Below are 21,977 nucleotides of genomic sequence, written 5' to 3' on the forward strand. Positions count from 1 at the left end.
TCCACAATCTTTGTTCTGAAATGTGCCCGGGCTCCTTCATTGTTGATGCTGGTTGAAGTGTTTTCTCTCTGAGCTGTCTTCTTTTTCAGAGTCATGGATTGGACTGGCGTTTTGTTTACTGTTTAGAGATTAAAAAACATACCAGAGACCGGGAAAAAAAGATGAAATGCAGGCTCAAAGAAAAAAAAAAAACAGAGCAGGCAAATCAATGCAAAGCTGCCAACATCAAGAATTGATTCGCAGTCGCAGCCAAATGCAGCAGATGGCGGGTGAATGCAAACGGAACTGAGCAATCAAATTTCTTACAAAACACTTAGAAGGATGCAGAGGAAAATGGGAGGAAAGACGAAGACTGAAGATGCATGAGAGGGCTGAAGGAGCCGAGATGGAAAGATACCGAATGACTGGAGAACAAAAAGTGCCCATCGCAGCAATATGTTCTCGCCTACGGTTACACTTGTTCCAATGCAACTTTAATCATGCAATCATGCCTGCCATGTCAACTGACAGGTCTGGTTGTGCAAAAAATTGATTTTGCTTTACAGTGACACTGGCTCTAAATCCCAGAAATGACAGAGGACAGATTCATATTATCAACACGGTCTGGATGCCGTTCAGCCACGAAGAGAGAAAAGGCAACGTACAGACAAGAGAAGGGAAAGAACTGAAGAGAAAATAAAGGAGGAACAGATTTAAATTGGCACAGAAGCTATTGTGTGGCTAAGTGTGGACATATAGCAATGCGATGTTTCAAAAATATTCTCAAAATATCGCATTGAAACACAACCACAGTGATGCAAAAACCCAAGAAAATGATGTGTGAAGAAATGCACCTCATCTTCTCCAAGCTGAGAGTATAGAGTCCATAAATCAATTGTTGCCTGAGGCAAATCCTCGCAGCCGAGGCACCCACTGTATACAGGAAGAAATCTTGTACATCACTTCAAAGACCACACACTGCTGCGCTTACATTTGCCTACATCGAGATATGGACGGAGTAAAGCCTCTCCCTGTTTAGAGCTATGCACGGCTTCTGTTATAAAGCACACACAAGTAAAATATCTTCTCCGAGCGCAGAGTCACAAGTGCTTTTGTGTTCAAGGGACATAAAATACTGTGATACAAATATCAACCATTATGTGTTGCTTCTTGGCATTCGTTTTGGTAGCATATTGGTTCTTTATTAGACTCTGTAAAGCACTTATTAATGCCTCATTAGCCAATAGTTTTTCTCAAATAGCCCCCTAATTATTGCTTAGATAGTATGTGAGGAATTTGGTCTACATAATTTACAATCTTTGTTCACCTTGGCCCTGAAAAGGTGGTAGTAATGGTCTATTGCCATGTAACAATAAACAAAACTGTTAGTATAATGTCACAACTAATTCACTTGTAGTTTAACACACACACAAGTTCTACTAAGTCTTACTATCATTAAGTGAGTCATGCAAACTAAGGCCAATGACTAATAAAGAGCCAGTATGCTACTGATATGTGTACCCTGATATAAAGTGGTGCCATGCTTTAAGGTATCATCTTTTTTATGACACAGCTTATGTCTCCATCATTCAGTGTATTAAACGTCTTGTAATAATCTCTCTACATCCACCTCATTCCTCGTCCTCATGTTACCGTGGGTAAACTATGGGTGTGACACGCTGCTAATCTTCTTTCTTAGAGCAACTGGTACGGCAAATTATTCATTCATGATGAACTAGATTAGCGACTTGATCAAGTGAATATTACCATCACTATTATTATTTCTTAGCCCACATAGCAAACACTTGAAAGTTCTGCCGGCACCTCAGTTATTACGATACTTTGATACTTTGCTAGCTCCACTGAGCAGCTTATCATCCAAAATCGTAACCCCATTTAACCTCCCAGTGACCTTCCCAGGAATCTTCCTCCTCCAGCAGTGGCGGAGTCCGCCATCCATGTGCTCGATTCAGACAGCAAACTGCTATCTTCCCCTCACTCTCCGTACTGCGTATCAGAGCTGGATTAAGTTACTGCCAACACACTGAGAGTGTTCAACTTGTGAAACACCAGCCGGCTTTAAAAGACCATTTTCACAACAGCAACCATCTTCTTCTGGCATCACGCTTGAGCTGCGAAGCTCAAATGTTACAAGTCGTCGACTATATTTTTACAGAATCTGAAGCTTCCTGATCGATCAGCAACTGGAAAGACAATGAATAATGAAGATTCTGATATATTTAAAAGGCAAAACAACATGTTTGATAATCTGTTACATTCTGACAAAGTATTTGCACACAAACAATGTGTACCACCAAATCTGAAATCCAAAGGTTTACAACTTTAAAGACAGAGCGAATGAGAATATGCACTGAGAGGAATAATTCGTCAGGCTTAGTGTGGGAGACAGGTGTCGCTGACCTCAGGTGGAAATGTGTGCGTCCGCTCCGAGGGGTTGGATGGGGAGGCAGGCTGAAGCTGAGGGGTCATGACTGCCCCTGTGTTCCCGTGCCAAACCAGCAGACATTAGCGGTGATGAGATCCAGAGACAATCGCAGTGTGCCAGCCGAGGAAGCTGCTGCTGCTGCTGCTGCTCTTCCCTACGGCCTACGCATACAATCACTAAGTCATTATCATTCTCAGAACAAACACTTCCTTTATGTAATCTTTATGTAAACGGGCTGTCTCAGGGCTTCTTTAGGAGAGAGGCTCGGTTCCCCCGACTCGTAGATGCATTCAAGGCCGTCTGGTGTAGCAGAGGCCCGAACCAATAATAAACACAGAAGAAGAAAAGAAAAAAAAAACAGAAACGTCACAGAGCTATTTAAAGTTGGGCCTTGAGCATTTCTGTCAAGTGAATCTTTTTTCCCCTTCTTTTTTTGTTTTAGACGTAGAGTCTCGAAGTGTTAGCCCGTAAGGCTATCAAGGCTACACTAGTAGCACGAGAGCATCTGTGCGTGCCTTTGGGCTTATTCCTACCCATCACACCATGGTAGGCTGTGGCTCAGATAATCCTGAGGCCTTGTGGCCATGGAAACCCATTCATGTATGAATGTTACTTTGTTTAAATATGACTCCAGGAGAAGAGACAGAGGGGAAAGGACAGGACAGGACTGTCCTGGGAGACGCATCACGTGTCGGTGATGTAACGGGAAAGTAAAAAGCAGGAGGAGTCGCTGCTTTTTGGTGTTTTGTTGCCAGAAAATGTGAAGGCAGAGAAGAAGAAGCTGACAGGTTGTATGTGGGGGAGATTCCTCGATCCACTGGTAGTAAAGCATCAGCGTCTTCTGTGTTACAGTGTCACGGGTCACGTAGATTAATCACAATCAAATCACGCTGTCAATATGGAGACTCACAATTACTTCTATTATTTAACAACCTGCTGATTATTTCTTTCTATTTGTTTTCTGCTTGTGCCTTCGCAGATCAAAAAGATTTTCTGATTTTCTCTGTTTCTATTATTGTAATCCATTTATTTTGCAGTTTTGTGGTCAGATGAAATTTAGACGTTAAACATATCAAGACAAGTTTGTTTAAGCTGTAGCTGAAGGATTCAAAGTTTGTTTTCATTGTTGGCTTTTCTTCCTAAGTTCTTTATTAATCTTAATTAGGCTATAAAATGTCATTTTTTATTGAGTTTTATCCAATAAAACCCAGACATATATTATTATTACTTATTTTTTATGCTACGTTACCTTACGTTACATTAGGCCTACTTACTTTTTTCTGCTTCACATATTACAGAAAGAATAAATTGATAATAATTTAGCTGCTAATTAATGACTTATTAATTGGCTGATTAATTGTTAAGCTCTATAAAAAAAGTTTATTAAGTCACCAACTATCTTTTGGAAAGTACCAGGTTTGTTTGGGATAAGTCGGTAACACTTTATGTTAAATTCCTTGTAATGGCGTTAGTTTTGAGTAATAAGAACCTTATCTACATCCTTATTAACATTATTATGTCTGATTGAAACATATATTGTTAGATTACGAGACATTTATAAGCATTTTTATGATGTTGTCAGTTTGTAGACTAATAGAAGCCTCATAAGTTTCTGTAATTGTTTATAGAAGCATTGCAAACCCATATATTTACTTTAACTAACTCGCCTCTTGTCATTGTTAACCTTTACTAAGCAATTTTGATGCTTTCTTTAGATAAATACGCACTTAATTATGCAATTTATTGGCAGCGAGCTTCTCAACAGTTACATTTTGAAGCTACCAGATCTAAATTAAGAACAGTTCCAACAAAGCTTCCCCCAAACCGACTTTCTTAAAGCTGAACCGCTGAAGGACAGACAGACCTTCAGTTACCACTGAGCCATCTGAGCCACACAGCCTGTAAAACACTATTAGACTTATGTGAAATGTGTCTGAAAATGATCCCTTATTACGGCGATAACACCTGTCATGGTTAAAAAATTTCATCCAACCTCAATCCAAACGCTTCCTGCAACATATCCTGAAAAACCTCCTCTTGTTATTTCCCAGTTGTCAGTAAAAGCTCCGGTCTAATCTATTCCGAAGTCTGAGGTTTCCATAAGAGACTAGAGTAAACACTGAGCATGACCCCGGAGCATCTTAGTGTCTGGAGGAACATGTTGTATATGGAACAGCGGCTAAAAATAACCCCGCGCTAGCTTGTCTCTTTCTAGCTTTTTATTAGTGTCACCTCTTGTATTTACTCAATAGAGGGAAATTATACTGTAAGATGTTTAAAGAGCCAGCACTGGTTCACATGCAGCACACAACACAGCAGGTAGAAGAAAGCTGCTGTACGTTACATGGTTTAATGCCTCAATATTTGTATTATGGCTGCACCATAATTCAAGATGACATAGTAATCACAGTGCAGAAAGTGCAATATCCAGAACACAGAGGATGCATTTTTTGTGAAGGTAACTAGCATTATATTGGTATATTAAAGTGTTGTAGTAGTGTAGAGATGCCTATAGATCTTCTCCTCCAGATGTACGATTACATGTTTGTCTGATACAGATCCTGGCAAATGTCACTTTATCATGATTTCAATAGTTTTAGCCGTAAAAAAAAAGTTGTGATGCAAAAGTGGGAATGGTCAAATAGAAACTGTGCTTTAAATTGTACAGACATTTACAAGATTGATGTCCTCAAAACAACAAATTCCTTTTCGCACTGGAGACATGCAGAAATAAAGGGGGGGAGGGGGGGGGGGGGGGGGTGTGGATCCCTCTTTTCTGGGAACATATGATTTTATCTAATATAATAATATGCACTGAAAACACTTGTGATAATTACAGATGCAAAACAACACAGAGGCGATGTCACGCCCCTTTCTGTCGACCACCATGTGACCTTATTTCTGAAAAAATATTATTTATCATTGTTTATTTATGTATTTATTACGAACATGTTTAAAATGAAATAGAATGATAAATATATATAAATAATGAAAAAATAGGATCGTCAGTAACACATAAGTTCCAGTAAATTATTCAAATGAGGCAATCCATGTTCAAAACTGAGTGACAACAAGTTACAAACTTTCCCCTTTCATCTTTTAGCTTTATTGTATATGTACCATAGAGACAACCCATTTTTGACCCCGTTGGGATCGTGCCATGAATTTCACATATGATGTTTGTCTACTCAAAATCAGTTTCTTCTAAAACTAATGAAGTAAAAGACTGAGAGTATGTATAGGAAGACTGCTCCTAGAATTTGACATCGTCTCGTTTCACTAAAACCCAGAACCGAATCCTCCTGGAGTCATCTCATATATTAGCTTGCTCACAAAAACTGACTAAATCCCATTTCACAGACCTGCAGCTGTCGTTATGGACAGATTTATTGGGATTTTCACCTTTTTTTTCTGTGCCTAGATGACGGTCATGTTGGTGAGACGATGCACTTCATTGAAACTAAATGGTATTTGACAATCTTGGTGACGAACCGCGAATTTCTTGAACTTAAAAATCTAAAACAAAAGACATTTTTATTTACTTTTCTTTTGATAGAATAAAACACATGAACATTTGTTCGGTCCATTACCTCACAGTTGAATCTTTTGCATCAGTGTGGCCACAGTATTGGTCCTTTTAAGCTGTGCTTTTAAACAGTTTAAACAGTTTACCTTTAAATTATCCAGCACAGTTCAACAGTAGCCATTAGTGTTTTGCCTGCTACACCTTAAGTGAGAATTTTCTGTTTATTGTCCCGTCCAACATTGAAATGAAACATCCACCCTTGACTGGAGAAAACCATCACATGCTTTTATCATTAGCTAAATAATTATCTCTGTGACCCGGTAATGGAGGTCGAGACTTATTTTCATTATGGTAGGCAGCAGCGGGGAGGCGGAGGAGAGGTGGAGGGTTGAGGGTGGAACAGCTGACACAGCACTGATGAAATGGGAGTAATATGAGTATTTGGTTATTGTTACGGAGAGACCATAATGTCTCTTTTCCAGAAGTACATTTTGGACTTCGCGTGATTCTCCCCATGTCCTCTCAGTGTTTACTTTGCTCTGTGGTCCAGCTTTCCTCACATTTCTGTTACTGTTACATCCTTATACGTGTGTGTGTGTGTGTGTGTGTGTGTGTGTGTGTGTGTGTGTGTGTGTGTGTGTGTTCCTGCCTCGGTGTGTGGCAGAGTGTGCCAGGCAAGGCGGTGACAGGGTGCTGGCCGCGGCCCATGAACCTGGCTGCTCGGCTCTGCGCTGCCAGTGACAGAGAGCGAGGGGGACATCGCCCGACCGTGGCTGCCCCAGCTGGGCCAATCAGGCGTGAGCGCTCGTGCCTTCCGCCGTGTGCAGCGCCGTGTCACAGATCCCCTTATGGATTCTAATGTGTTCTCCGCAGTGTCGGCGGCACTCTGCTGATCGCCCGTGTGTGTGTTTGTTCAGATAATGAAGGTGACTGTGTGTTTTAATGAAATCTCTGCGCACTCCTTCGCTGCACCTCTGGTGGTGAGGGAGGATTACAGTGAGTCACGTGGATGAACACCGAGGGTTCGTGAAAACTTTAAACTCTTTAAACCTTGACTGCTATGGATCTCTGAAGGTTGAAACCAGTGACCTGAAGCTGCTTTTCTATCGCGTAACCTTTAAAAATATCCTAAATCACACACGTAATCAGTGCTTCCCTCAGGATGTTGTTCTCAGCAGGCGACTCAACACCGTTTAAACTCCCACAAACTCTGACTAATAAAGCTTTGATGGGGTGAGTCGCTCTGGCACACAAGGCAAGAGCAAACTGTGAATACCTGATATGTTGAATCAATAACACAAGCGTAGAAGATGAAATGAAATGAAGGCCCTCTAGATCGGTGGAATGTAACTAAGCGGTACTTCTACACTACCTGAGTATTTCCATTTCATGCCAACTTATCCTCCTACTGCAGCTCTCTTATCTGACAGCTGTATGTACAAGTTACTGTTGACTGCACATTCAAGACGCACCATTAGTTATATGATGTATGATTATAGATTAAAGTGCCAACAGTCTATGAAGTATGTTTAATAGGTTCCCTTAGCATACGTCAACATTAAAATACTGCTTATACTTTATGACACATATTACTCACAGAGGATAAGCTGCTGTATAATGAGTACTTTTTTAATCTGCTCAGAGTGCTGCAGTACATGTGTAAGATTTTCATAAAATATGGCATTGCTACTTTTACTCATGTTACAGAATCATAAGATTCTTCCGATACTGTGCATGTTTGGTTTCCTCCTGCCAGGCATACATTTTCTACGGAGACGTTTTCATGTTAAAATATGATTTTGCCATTGAAGTTTTCAGGTAATCTTAAAGTTTTGGGGAATACATTTGAATCAGAAGAGAAAGACTTTCATTGGTTGATTTTTGTAGGCCATTTTTGTAATTTGTTGTTGTTGTCATAGAGAGCTAAAAGATCATATTTGATTGTTGGTCAGATAAAACAAAGCTACTTAAATCCATCGCCTTAGGGATTCGGTGATGGGCAATTTACAATATTTTATCACATTTATACAATGATGTTGATTTATCGATATCTCTTTTTGTATTAACGATTAACCAACTAACTGAGAAAATAAACAGTCGGTTTATAATTAAAACATTTGTCAGTTGCAGTGCAGTTGTCCAAATTCCATCTCTAAGTGAAATAAACCAATTACACAGTATGCATCTATGTCACCTGAGCAACACTTCCGAGCGGATATTTTAATCTCATCCCTATTAGGAATACACTTAACCTACTGTGACAACCGGAGATGAAACACGGATAAAAGTGAGACAACAGGTATGAGTCACATGAGCACACAGTCAGCTGTTACCTCACCGCTGCTGAACACGGGAATGTGACGGAAACGGAGGGAAAGGTTGTGTCATTGGAGGCTGACGGTTGAATGAAAGGCATCTCTCTGCCTTCACCCCTGTCACGTTGTGACTCCGCCCCTCCGGTGACCCGAGGGAAGTGGCATAAGACCTGTCACCCCGCATCACCGCCCGGGCCACGACAGCCGAGCTCATATGTAAATGTGTCAGCATGCACAGATTCATGAGTCTGACATATCAGCCTGAATATGCATGTTCAACACTGACTGGAGCGTAAACATCTCTGTACGTGCAGGAGATGCATCGGTATGCATGTGTGTGTGTTTCCAGGCTGACGGTGTGTGTATGTGTGTTTCCAGGCTGACGGTGTGTGGGTGTGTGTGTGGGTGTGTGTGTGTGTCTGAGCTGATCCCGGTCTGTTATAGTGACATTCCCGATGGGAAGGAGCTTCACGACTGTTTTCATTTGCTAGACTGCCCATATCTCTTCATGAGTACAGGCTTGGTGGAAGTGACATATGATTTCATCCACACTCAGTGGGGTTCTCTCTGTCCGTCTCTATCTTTTTCTCTTCACGTCTCCGCTGCTTACACCCTCTCTGAGTGAGGATTTACCGCTTTCCTCTGTTTCACATCATCGGAAATGATTTGTTCTTTTCAGTTTGTGTGACTGTGAGTCAGACAAGATGGGAAAAAACGTACGGACATCACCTCTCTGTTGCTCTGGGGACCCCTTTATTTTGGTTAACGCAGAGAAATGAGCGCTCCGTAATGAAAATAGTTATCAGTTTTAAAATTTTGTGCCAGTTTTTGAATCTCTCAGACATGCTTTTTTTAGATATGTACCTCGCAGATCAGATGCTCTCTAAGTGGTGTCAGCCTTCAGCTACTGTGGGTCGAGTCTGCATGTGGATCTGAGGGTCTAAACCTCTGTGAAACCTTTGAAACATATCTCTTTAGGCTGGCTTTTGTTGGGCATGATCTGATTTCACCATGTTGATGTTGTTCCTGGAACATCAATCACGTTTTTGTAATGTCATAGCTTTAGGCACATGGGAGAAGTTGTCCTTTGTAACACGTGTTAAGTGTTGTGAAAGGATCTATTTTAACCCACAGCATGCGTTCCTAAACCTACTCAACGCTGAAATTATTCAATTTTGTAGTGAAAATCTGTAAGGCTCAGTCCATGTCTGATTAATTTAAATGTATGTAATTAGTTGTTTAATGTCTAAAATGTCAGAAAATCAAAACAGAAAAAAAATGAAATAAATGTAATGCAAGTTATAAACATGCAAGATATAAACATCTCACAGTTGAGATGCTGAACCATATGTTTAGTATTTTTGCTTTAATAATCAAATACATTATAAATAAATCTAACAAACGGGTTAAAATGATTAATCAGCTATCAGAGTCATTGGCTCAGCTATCCTGTGTTCACTTTTGCAGGTCAAGTCAAGACAATTTATTATTTGTCCCAATTGGGCAATTTGTGCTGCAGCAAGCATAAAAACACACACAAAAAGCATAAAAACACACAATAAAGCATAATTACACCTGAGCACCGTGGAGAATTATCCCCGGTTGTTTGAGCTCCCGTGGACCCCACAGAGTCAATAACTAACATCAGCATGGGCACAAAAATCACAATGGCCAGGATTCCCTTTTGTCCGACATCACTCTTCATTCTTTGCAAATTTAGGACCCAGAGAGCTGCTGCGGCATCACGTGCACGACACAACTGAACGCACGTCTGTTTTGCGAAGGGTCAGGGCCGACTGCGGGGCTCATTTTCCCGAGGAGTCATCCTGAGTCAGACACGTCCCTCCCCCTCCCTCCTGCTCATCACAACATTTGGAGTCTCCCCTAAAAATATCAGGACACAACCCACCGCTCGGCTGCACAGGACCACATGCAGCACATCCATCGATATCACGACCGAGCAAATCAGGTGAACGTGTGAACTTCAGGATCTACAATCTAATTTTAACGACAGCTTAATTACGATCCGTTTCTCAATCTTCACAATTATCTAAAGAAACGCAGCCCTCACCAATTATTTTCATGCCAGCGTTAACAAATTTGACTTACACTTATTCAATCTTATAGACGAAGCTATACTCCCGGAAAATTACCATTCTGCTCATTCCAGAAATAGTTCCAGCGCATCATCCAAATCCATAAATCACATCCATACTGTACTTTCAAGCGGCTGAGAGCCTCTTCTTTAAGTAAAGGGAACATGCTCGCTCGGGGAGTAGAAGCGGGGGTGTCTGGTGACCTCTAACAATTCTAATCACCTGGTAATTACCCATGGAGCGGAGCACCCTCCCCCTGCTCTTACTTTTAATGTCGTTTACAAGAACTGGCAACCAGAAAACGCAGAGCAGAGCACACAGTGTCAAGCAGAGTGAATCCAGACTAGTTGGCAGACGTAAAGACGCAGTTCTCCCCTCTGTGCTGCCGCACTCTGAGGATTAAGCCTGGCAGCGTGCTCACATCTGCTCAACAAGATATAGACATAATACCTTGATATTTCATGTTGCACAAAGCCAGTTAGGGGGGGAAACGGCTAAGGATCTCCCATCAGCGCAACTCAACTCGACGCCGCAGCCACCAATCACTCACGTGCACTTTTTAGTAGGAAAACATGTTGACTATGTTTGTGCTTGCAAAACACCTGCTCCTTCACACACAAGTGTTTTTTTTTTTTTATGTTTTTTTGATGTAGTGGCTAAAAGCTGAAAATGTTTTACCTCTCACTGTATACTGGCTCCACATCACACATTCTGAAGGGAAGAATTGGGGGGAAAAAACAGGAAGTGAATTACTCCAATTATTCAAAATAGCTGCCTACAAAGCATGTAATTGACTTAAACACATCCCGCAGACATTTCACTTGACAATTATGATAATTGTGAACGCCTGATTTAATTGCAAGTGATTAACATTAAAGAAAACAAAACAAAAAAACACACACATTGAAATAACAGAATAAAGGTGGAGAACTGGATACATGTAATATTCTGGTGATATCTGGAGACTGAAAATGCAAATGAGGCAATTAAGGACTGAGAACTATCATCTGTGACTGATGCTAATGAATCCTGTATGTTTTCTGTATCATGTACATCTGGCTGCCTTCATTTTGATGTTGCGAGGAGCAAGCAGACGTTTGCAACGCTGCATTTGTACAGCAGCAAGGACACGCATCCTCATTTCAGTTGATCCTGTTTGCCTTCATTGTGTTTTTATTGTAGAGCATTGTTCAATACATAAATGCATAAATACATAGATAATAAATGAATAAATGAATATCACTGTATGTAGTTAAATGTGAGATGAAAATGACACCCTACGTTTTCTGCTCTTGAAAAGTCCGTAAGCCGGTCTGCTGTGCCTTTGATTCAATATACCATTATTGATTACAAGCCCCAAGAGGATTATTCTTCCTTTTAACTGTAAATTGAAAGACGAACAGAATAATAAATTGTATAATATATGGCGCTATTGATTTTCCTCGGACTGTAAGTCATTAAGAATCCGATAGTAGCCCCTGGTATTTAAACCAAAGTATCATAACGCTCCGTCCTGAGGAGCACCAGACCGATAAGACCGGTGGAACAACTCATATGATGTCTTCATGATGTTAAACTGTGAGGTTCGATGAAGCTTAAACACACATTTTAATGTACATGTACAACACTTGAGCGTTTCCTTTTCATGCTGCACTTCAGAGAGAATACTGATCTTTCGTTATTTATTTAGCAGCTTTGGATACTGATTCATTTATCATGATTGGTCGATTAATCTTTAACTGCTTATCGAAAAATTTCCCAGAGCCCAACGTGACGTCTTCAAATTGCTTCCTTGGTCCAAAAACCCAAAGACTCTTCATTTACTCTCATAAATGTCAGATGGAAGCAGCAGATCTTTACACTTAAGAAGCAGGAACAAGCAGGGGTTCGACTTTCTTGCTTGAAAAATGACTACATCTAAAATTAATTTCGTCAATTCTTCAGCTGATCGGTCATCTAATCGTCGCGGCTCTACTTATCAGATCACGATTTGACGGACGAAACTTTCGACGCATTGTCCAAATACAAGAGATTCAACTACCCACCGATGCAACACGATATGTTGCCTACAACAAAAACAACAGTGTAACAGCACGTCTGCAATAATCAAGACAATCATTTAATGATATATCACAATTAAGTGTTACTGAAGAACACAACAAACCCCTATGAAGGCAAAGTGCAGGACTGATGTGTTTACTCACTGCATTACGGGGCCAATTGCACAGAATTTGACATGAACTGGGATCCAAAGAGTTTCAGCTGAGTGTCTTTAAATAACGCACACTGACTGTACACGTCCACAAGTGCCATCATTACCTGTATTGTTATTTTTTGGGGCCTTTTGTGGCTCTATTTTGACAGGACACAAGACGAGAGCGGGGGAGGGTGACATGCAACAAAGAGGCACAGGCCGGACTTAGACCCGAGGCTATCGGCTGCGAGGACACGGCCTCTGTACATGGGGTGCGCGTTCCAGCAACTGAGCTACTGGGGCTACGTCACCGGCATTTTCTAATACAAATATTTATTTAGCACCAACTATCAATAATCAAGAGGAAGGAATTCAGATATATTGCTGTTTCGACAATCAAAATTAGGGCCGTTTACCTCATTTCAGAGCAGGACTTGTAAATACTGGAGTATTGTAATCAAGTACTTTCTACAGTATGATATGCTACGAATGCTGAAGTAGAATATCTGGATCAGCAGGGGAAATTGTTTAAAGTGTGCTCGAAAATTTTAAATGATCTAACTCTGCCGCAGAGTTTTGTCCCTGATGCTATTCTCCGCTCAGTAAAGACACATTTTTGGCACCTTTCCTTGGACGAGGGGCCGCGAATGTTCCTGTCTGTATATGTACACTATTAGATACGTGATCAGTCACCTTGCGAGCCAGCCAAGAGACTATGTAACATCCCTCAGCCCTTTTCTAGGACGTCTGATCATTTCGTAAACATTCATGAACAATTTATCACTTATATCTGCCAAGTCAGGGGTGTTGTGGTCGCGGCGCCTCCGAGAGTGTGATAATACGGAGGAATGGTGTTTTATTCTAAACGAAAAGAGGACAGTGGTCGTGATGCTAACTGAAGTGATGGGGGCATTTTCTCGCTGCCACATAGAATCTGCTCCTCATCTCTCTCTCTCTCTCTGCGCTGGAGAGCACAGGGGTCGACTTCCTACAAGTTCCTCCTCCGATCCGCCAGGAGTGAAATAATGGTCTTGGTGGGGGGACGCGGGAGGGGTGTCGGGGGCGACAGAGATGGACTGCCTCACAGAAATAATTTCACATACAGAAAACGTTCAATACATCCACAGCGGGCAGGGCTGTGAAATGCCAAACCTGCACTAAAGGAGAGGGAACAGAGGACGGATGGAGGTAGATTTGCCTCCACTGGCAGCTCACCAAAGAATAAATCCTGAATAAATACATAGCATCCATATGTTGTGTAGAAAGTCAGCATCACTCATTAGCACACTGAGCGCTCTCAGTTGGCAACATCCCAATCCATCAAATGACTTTACATATAGCGGGGATTTTCTGGAGCACGGGGGAGAAACTCATTAAGGGGGCTCATATTTGAGCCACGGCCGCCGTGGCGTTGACAAATGCTCCGCACAGGAAAAAACCAACGCGGCGCATTTCAAAGGCACCCAGCAGCACAATGGAACGGCTGCTCATCGCGGTGAATAATGCCGGGGCGCTGGTCGCTCCCCAGGTTAACCGCTCTGAATTGTGGGAGCGCTTTTTTTTGATATATTGACTTCAGATGTGATGGGCTAATCACTGGATGGGGGGATTTGTGCGTGGATGGATGGAGGGGCTGTCAGAGCGATGCTGAGCACATTGTGTTGTCAGAGAGGTAAAAGGCTTTTAGAGCTGGAGGCACCAGCGCTATCATGGATGAATAAAATCCTGATGGGGGTTTTCAATGCAAACATAAGCTCATACAGTATAAAATACAGCCTGATACTGGATTTTTGGGGGCTGATGATGATCTCGATATTAGGAAGTAATAAAAGACCAATATTGTGATATCAGCAAAAAAAATCACACCTTTTTAAAACTTTTTGTCGGGCAACATAAATGAATATGCGAGACCGATAATCGATATTTGGAACTGATATACATTTGAAGTAAAAATTAAAATCTTAGTATCAAAATTTAGAATGACCAGGGATGGAATGTAACCAGATACAGATTACTCGAGTACTGTAATAGAGTAGAATTTTGAGGAGCTTAACTCAGATATTTCAGGGAGAGGATGCTGCATCAGAGCCTAAGTAGTGGTGGTAGTTTTTATTGTTATTTCATCATGAATAGGACTCAAAAATCACAGATACTGATTATCTGAAAAATTCTGAATATCAACCCCAGGCTATCCCTAATATTCACCAACAAATACATCAGTCTGCCTCTTTTTTAGACTCATCATTTAACTGTTTATTATAAAAACTACAGAATATAAAGAAAACTGTTGATCACAACTTCCCAATCTGTTGGCCGACAATCTCATATTCACGGAACATAAAGTATATGTACTGTATACTTGATCAAATGTATGTGTCAAACATACGTAATGGAGGCAGGATGTTACATCTACTGTCCAAGCATCTTTGGTTTGTTACGGAATAAAAATACATTCTCATATAGGCATAAATCAAACATCGTATGCGTCAATATCATATCGGTGACAGGAAAATGTCAGCTGATAATATTGGCAAATCAATGTGGGTTCCATTTTAGACTCACAATTAAAATTTCTTAGAGCCAAAGTGTGACATTCACATTAATAGTTGTTTTCTCAAGTGGTCGACTGATATTGGATTTATGGGGCCGATGCCAATAACGATATTAATTAGTAAAATAAAATAAAATATTGACAAGTTGGCTGATATTCTCATATTCACATAAATACTCTATCCCTCAAATATATCTATCACAAAACACATGACTGTGATGGAGAAAGGATTTGTTTTCACACTAAATAAATGTCACGAACCAAAATGACCTCAGTGTAATCATTAGAACATTACCCTGAGCATCTTTTTCTGTCTTATGTGAAAAAATACATTTTCACATCAGCATAAATTGGATATCGATCCATCTGTGATAGGCCAATATCGACCCACATTATCAGCCAGCAGATCTATCAGTCAGGCTCTGGTATTGAAGATATATTACGCAGTTATTTATGCCTAGAATGATGGTGTTTTCTCCTCTTTTGGCAACCAGTTTAGTTGCACTACCAAGCAAAGAGCCTGTTTGTTCTAATAAGCACTGCTCTGCTGCAATTAGCCCTCTTATTCTGAATAATTCAGCTCTATAGCTTTGGATAATGAGATGTATTACTGCTGTACTGCTCGATTCAAAATCCCTGTAAAAAGCCATAAAAAAAAAGAAGAAGAAGAATTGTCGGCAGAGCTGCACACTCCAGTGGAATATATACATTATTAATGAACCTCCAGAGTCTGCCAATAAAGTTAATATAAAGTCTGCATGCGCTTCCACTAATTTGAACAGCTCCTGCAGGATTTCAAGCAGATCCCGAGGAGGGATCCCTGCACCGCCCATCTACACCATGTTCCTGCTCAGAACAAAAGACACTGTGGCTCAGTCTCAAAAAACTTGCTCGTGGAGGCTAAAGAAGGTTGAAATCCTGTTTCATCTGAGACCGATGGGCAGCCGTGTGTGGTCGTAATGAGCTGCTTGTGTCAATTAAAGAAAGCGCCGCTCCCAGCTTCACGGTTTGGGTTTTTTTTTTTTTTTTTTTTTTTTGCACAGAGAAGTTGCTCTCTTGTTGCTCACAGCTCTGGCCTGGACCAACGTGTTTTTCTTACACATGCAGAGCAACAGAGGGGGGGAAAAAAACCCAAATAGCAAATTAAACACATCGATGAAGCACCAAAAGGATTCAAACCGCTGTCTGCGCGCCACGGTGCCAAACATTTACTCTCAGCGGGGGCTCCCATTGGGTTAGAAATTGGCTGCACATGTAACAAAAGGTGGAGATAAATATCATCACAGTATTGATAATCAATAGTCCGGACAGATTCTTACCGCTATGCGAGTCTGTGAAGATGCTTTAAGATGTAAGAGGATCCTTGTTTGGGGAGGGGAAGGTCGTTTTGGACTTGGTGAGGTCCAAACTTGAATCCCACCGTTGATGATGTGCTCCGCTTGTCGGGAGGAACCAGCAGGATGTTTCACTGATGGCTTCTTCTTTTTTTCTTTTTTTTTTTTTTTCTTTAATTTTACCTCACAGCATCACTACGGGATGTGTAAGCACTCTTTGTCCATGCCCGCCGCCACGCTATGTTCTGCCTTCGGTCGATGGAACGTCGATTAAACTATGTGGTTTGCTGCGTAAAACCGGTGCCAAAATTCCTGCGGGCCCATTCCGTTACAGCGACGCTAGACAATAGTCTGGTCATTTTGGCACGGGCTGAACCTACTCCGCCGCCAGGAACACTTGCGTCTGCTAATTAAACCCAAATCTTGAGAGCTAGCTGGCTCATGTCTCAGCGGATGCTCGAGAATCTGCTAATAACGATCGCTCACATGTGCCAGGCGTCTCCGGTGTCGTCCCTCGCGTCCCTCATCTTCCCCGTCCTCGCAGGAGGAGTGGAGTTCTGTGGATCTGTTGATCGCAGGAGGTCCACCTGGATCCAGCGGTGTGTTAGTCTCGTATTTATTAGCACCGGGCTCTTCGCCGCCTGCCACACACAGCCCGACACCGGCTGTACGGGGTCTCGTTGAGTGACAGCTGGATGCTCGGCGACCCGTCTTTGCAGCGGAGCTGTAAAGCAGGATGTTGCGCGTACGCGTCTTTGACAGTGCGCGCCCCCGACGGGTCACAACATCTTGGGTCCGCAAAACATCTGCCCGAACAGGCAGGGCAATTAAACCCGTTTTTAAACCGAACCTCTTGAGGTTACTGTTCCATTCTCGCAGTATCAACACTGAATCCGGTTTTATCTGCGTTACAGTTTCATCACGGATCCTATTTAATGGGATTTTAGCAGCTAGGGTGTCATTCTGTGTTTAAAATACGTGTTATTGTGAAGCATCACTCCCAGAATAACAACATTCAGAGTGCGTCTTTTCGTAAAAACAAAATATCATCAGATGAACCACAAAAAACCCAGAAATAAAACAAGCAAAGGATGAAATAACACACAAAAACAAGAGAATAATCAATAATTAACAAGGAATTCACGAATAATGCTAATAATGATAATGTTAATAATAATATTGATAAGAAGAGTAAGAAGGATGTCACCTGTATGACGTCTTCTGCACAAGACACTGAACCTCTGACTCATACCCCTCCTCACACTCTCACAATCTCTTTCCAAAATAAGATGGTGAGGTTTCTTCCCATTTGTCAGCTAAGGTGTACATTTAATATATATTTTTATGGACTCAAAAATGCAGGTTGGAACTAACTGCTTCACAGATAGTAGTAGTAGTAGTAGTAGTAGTAGTAGTAGTAGTAGTAGTAGTATGAATATAAACAGTATAGATGGCATGAGCAAAGTCAGCAGTCTATGTCTTAAAGGGGCACTATGTAGTTTACCAAGAAGGAATTCAAACTCAGATTTGAATATTTATGAGGTGAAAACATAAACTCAGAAATATTTGTTTCCCCAGAACTGAATAAACAAGCTGTTCTCAGAGGAGAAGAATGCCCCAGAACACTGGTTGAAGCGAGAGAGGTGGCAGGGTCCGCCACATGTAAACATGTTGGTTTCTTTAGTTTATTCAGTCATGAAAACAAAGTTTTGTAAACAAAGGTTTTGTATTGTTCTACACCATCCGTGTGTAAACATACAATCTTAACATTTGGTGAAACTATTGAAATCAGAAAACTCGCTGCCGCCGTTGTTGCTCCATAGTGAACGCGACAGAACTCGACCCTCTGATGACCGTCGAGTACAATAATGAGGCCTGTCTGAAAAACTGGCCAGTTACTATAAAGTATCTTGGTGTTATAGTTCTGATGATCATTTATTAATTATGATTATATTTGCATTGTTCCATAGTCCCAACAATAGAAAAGCACATCATTAAAATGTATGTGTTGAACTTACAAACTCCTTTCGGATCCTGTTTGCTCTCCTGTATAGAAGAATAAAATATTTGTACTCCTTTGTGCTCAACTTTTCTCAGTTCATGATTGGCTTTGGTGTAATTTGCTCTGCAGTGGCCACCAAAGATGCTGCACCGGGACTTTGGTTGTTCTCGCAAAGCTTGGATGAGGTGCAGATTTGCTGAGTTTAAACCACCGGACGGAAAACAGAGTGACACAACTTGACAACCCCCGACCGAAGTGAAAGATTTCAGCAGCGGGCCGCAAACCATATTCCAGGGAAACGACTAAAGTACACAGGATCCTTCGGTTTATGACGTGCGTGGAAATGATCTGGAGGTGCTGTATTGTTTGTTACCAGCTCAGTGTGTGAGGGCTCATGTCTGGTCTCAATCTGCTCTTGTGGAAGGCCCCCAAGCAAGGAAACACATATGGCACATTTGGCAAATTGAATCTAGTTGTTTAAGTTTGCAGCTCGATTGTTCTAAACGGGACTCCTCCTCCGGCCCTCCTCAGCCGTGCATGTGCAGTCTCAATCGCTCTGAGATGGATTGACCTCTGGATCCTCTGATCTCTGTGATCACACAGTGATTCAGTATTGTTGGCCCTTCAGGTGCCCTCAGGGTGCAGGAGTCACACGGTCATGTGGTTGTTGGGTTTTTTTCTTTTTTTTTGTGAGTCTGCTCCCAGCGCCGACCTTGCTGGACCTCGTATTGTCACTAGGCTGCTGGGCAGTGCTGGCGCCCTCCTGTGTCTCTGTAGGATAGGCTGCATTGGACAATACATGAGGGGAAATGTCAGAACATATATGATGATCTTTGGTGACAGAACAAAGCGAGGATGAACTTTTAAACTTTTTAAGGGGGCAGTTTTGAAGAGAGAGGTCGTCTTCACACAATCTGTAAAAACCTCTACATGAAAGTGCTGGTGCATCATCAATAGTTACCTTATTTATTCAGTGTAGTAAATTAATGCTAACATTAAATATGCTAATATGAACCAATGTCATTAAATAACAACAGCTGCCGTTTGTAACTCAGAATATTCTATTGCCATGGAGACAGCGGATGAGACATCAGGCTTCCTGACACAGATGTGTTGAAGGCCTCCCACCCATCTTTAAAGGAGCGAGACACCCAGCCTTTGTCCGTTGGTAGACATTTTCCTTCTCTTAGTGGCCATTTTGTGCCTGCTCTGTATCTCCTCAGCCATTTCCATTGCAAGGTAGAGCGTGGACACCCAACCCAGATTGGGTGCGGACAGAGAATTTAGACACGATGTCTGGGTTCAGGTCGGGTTCGGTTTACGCCAGTTGATGAGTATGTGCATCATACCAAAAACATCAAATATCATACACTTTTGCTTTAATTTAGTTTAATTGTGTTATGTGCATTGAACAAAGCCCCTTCAGAGTCCTCTGTTCACTGTACTGTACTGTCTGTAATCAGGCAAGCAGTAACCATGGCAACAACTGCACGTCAGGCTCAAGTCAGGTCTGGAGGCAAACAACCGAACACCTATTCTGTGGTTTGGATTTTTCGTTTACTCATTTCATGTTTACCTTCCACTTCCTGTCTTTGTCTTTGCTCCTGCTCACCTGTTGTTCTCCGGCTCTGTGTCCGTTTGTCTGTGTTTCATGTTTGTTCTCCTCTGCGGTGCTGCTCATGTGTCTCTGTGGTTTGTTGAGAGGGTTTTTTTTTGCTCTCTTGTACTCCTCTTCCTTTTTTCCCATGAATCTTCGCTTTTACTTTTAATGAAGCACACTTTTTGTTCTCAACCTGCACGCCTTGGTGTCTTGGATCCTTTTTGCTAAACTCTTAACAGTCTGTCTTGTTTGGACCGGGCTGGGATACTACAGACTTTGTTTTTGACTGAAGGGGCATGATTCTTTATCTGATCTTCATAGTCTTCTCTTTTCCAGCCGTTGGAAATCTACACATGGGAATTTTACTCTGGCCTCGAGAAGCTGCAGCCTTCATTCACTCACAAAATGTAAGCAAAACTGTACATTAACTGCTAAACTGACAGCTTCACTGCCAACTTTTTCCTCTGCTCGGGCTTGAACTTAGAATCGCTCCTTGCTACCTGCTCTCTCCCAGATGCTCAACCACACATTTGAAGGAGCAGCACGACTTTTATAAGAGAGCATATCGAAGGGCCGGTGTTCTTGATGTGTCTGCATATCATCACTTGACCACAGCAGGCTTTTGTGGGATGCCACTTTGGAGGCTGACCCAACCTTCACCATCTTCATTCAGCCCGTAAGCATCTATTAATGATTTCCTTTCACTTAACAATATTTGCGGTTCATGTAAAAATGCCTGACCGGACTCTCCCCCCCTTCCGCCTGTAGCCTCCTACTTTAGGTCGGTTGTTCTGGAGCCAAGGGTCTGCTGGTGATGTTAGCAGGAAGAGACAAGTGTGATTGAGTCACAGACACACGACAGCGCCGGAGAGGTGTGTAGGTGCGGAGAGACGGGACAAGATGAAGGAGAGGCCCGAGCAGAGGACAGATTCATCGCGGGGAAAAGGTGACTGATGAGAGCAGATGGAGGTGAAGAGGAAAAAGGGAAAATGGCCTGGCTTACAGGAGGACGGTGCCCCTCGCCGGCCCTGTGCCGTGGCAGAGTCTCACTCCCGTCTATATTTAGCACAGGGACCACAGATTGTGAAGAGAGCTCCGGGGCCTTGTGTTCAGACCGGCAAGGACCGCTGCCATCCGTCTCGGGGCCCGGGGCCAGGCACGATCCCATCGCATGCCATCGCAAGGGAGGAGTGAGGGGACCCGTGTCGTCTGCGTGCACGTTTGCTTTACACATGTGCAGAGTTGATCACTGTCTGTCAGAGCAGCAAGAAGCAAGAAGATGCGAAACCCTGAAAGCTTCTGATGGGAGGAGTGTCGCCGCCGCACTTCGCCCTTCCTCGCTGTGTGTTCGTGTTTACAGCATTTCCTCCACCTCTTCATTCCTCGCTCCCCTTAAGCAGCTGAAAAGGCCACACATATCCCCCATCACATCTACCCACGTCTGCTGAAATTTATCAAAAAATAACCCATCTTGTCTCTCTGGACAGGACTGACATTCAGTCCAAATGTCAAAGCAGCTCAAGCCAATTTTTTTTTTTTTTTGCAAGCCTGTTTGTTACCTTCCCCCGTCTCCACCACCTCCAGAACCGTTCGGGGGGGGGGGACATGTCAGCGGTGACTGATGAAGGCCTGAGCCGTTCAGACACCACAGTCTTCTGGAGGTGTGACAGGACTGGCACGTCGAGCCAGCTTGAAGTGTAGTTAAACGCTGCTCTTCAGAGTGATTATCCACTCGATATATACGTCTTAAAGATCAAACACTTGACGGCGGCGGGCTCGAGAGGTTGGCAGTCTCATCTCTCACGGAGCGCGGCGGCCGTGGTCAGCCGGAAATCATGTCGGCTGTGATGCACGCTGACAAGTTAGACAGCAGATAGTACCTCTCTCCTGCAGCATTATCCGCCTCTCCCCTGATTTTTGATGACGAAAACACT

General features: G+C 42.4%; 1 protein-coding gene across 3 annotated transcripts in view; it reads right to left on the minus strand.

Annotated features, from left to right (window-relative positions):
• The window catches only part of gjc1 (gap junction protein gamma 1), a 52,536-nt gene extending 35,326 nt beyond the window's left edge, over positions 1 to 17,210 (minus strand). Inside the window, exons 1-2 of one of the 3 annotated variants that reach the window (XM_030407586.1) lie at positions 16,427 to 17,210; positions 11,041 to 11,073 (exon numbers count right to left, since the gene is read on the minus strand). The gene's annotated coding sequence lies outside the window, so the exon portion shown is untranslated. Of the gene's footprint in view, positions 1 to 10,375; positions 10,395 to 11,040; positions 11,074 to 16,426 lie in introns of those variants that run through there. The other 2 variants (XM_030407584.1, XM_030407588.1) reach the window with 2 other exon arrangements.
• Between the last annotated feature and the right edge of the window lie 4,767 nt (positions 17,211 to 21,977).

Source organism: Sparus aurata, chromosome 23, assembly GCF_900880675.1.
Source record: "Sparus aurata chromosome 23, fSpaAur1.1, whole genome shotgun sequence".
Taxonomy (NCBI): Eukaryota; Metazoa; Chordata; class Actinopteri; order Spariformes; family Sparidae; genus Sparus; species Sparus aurata.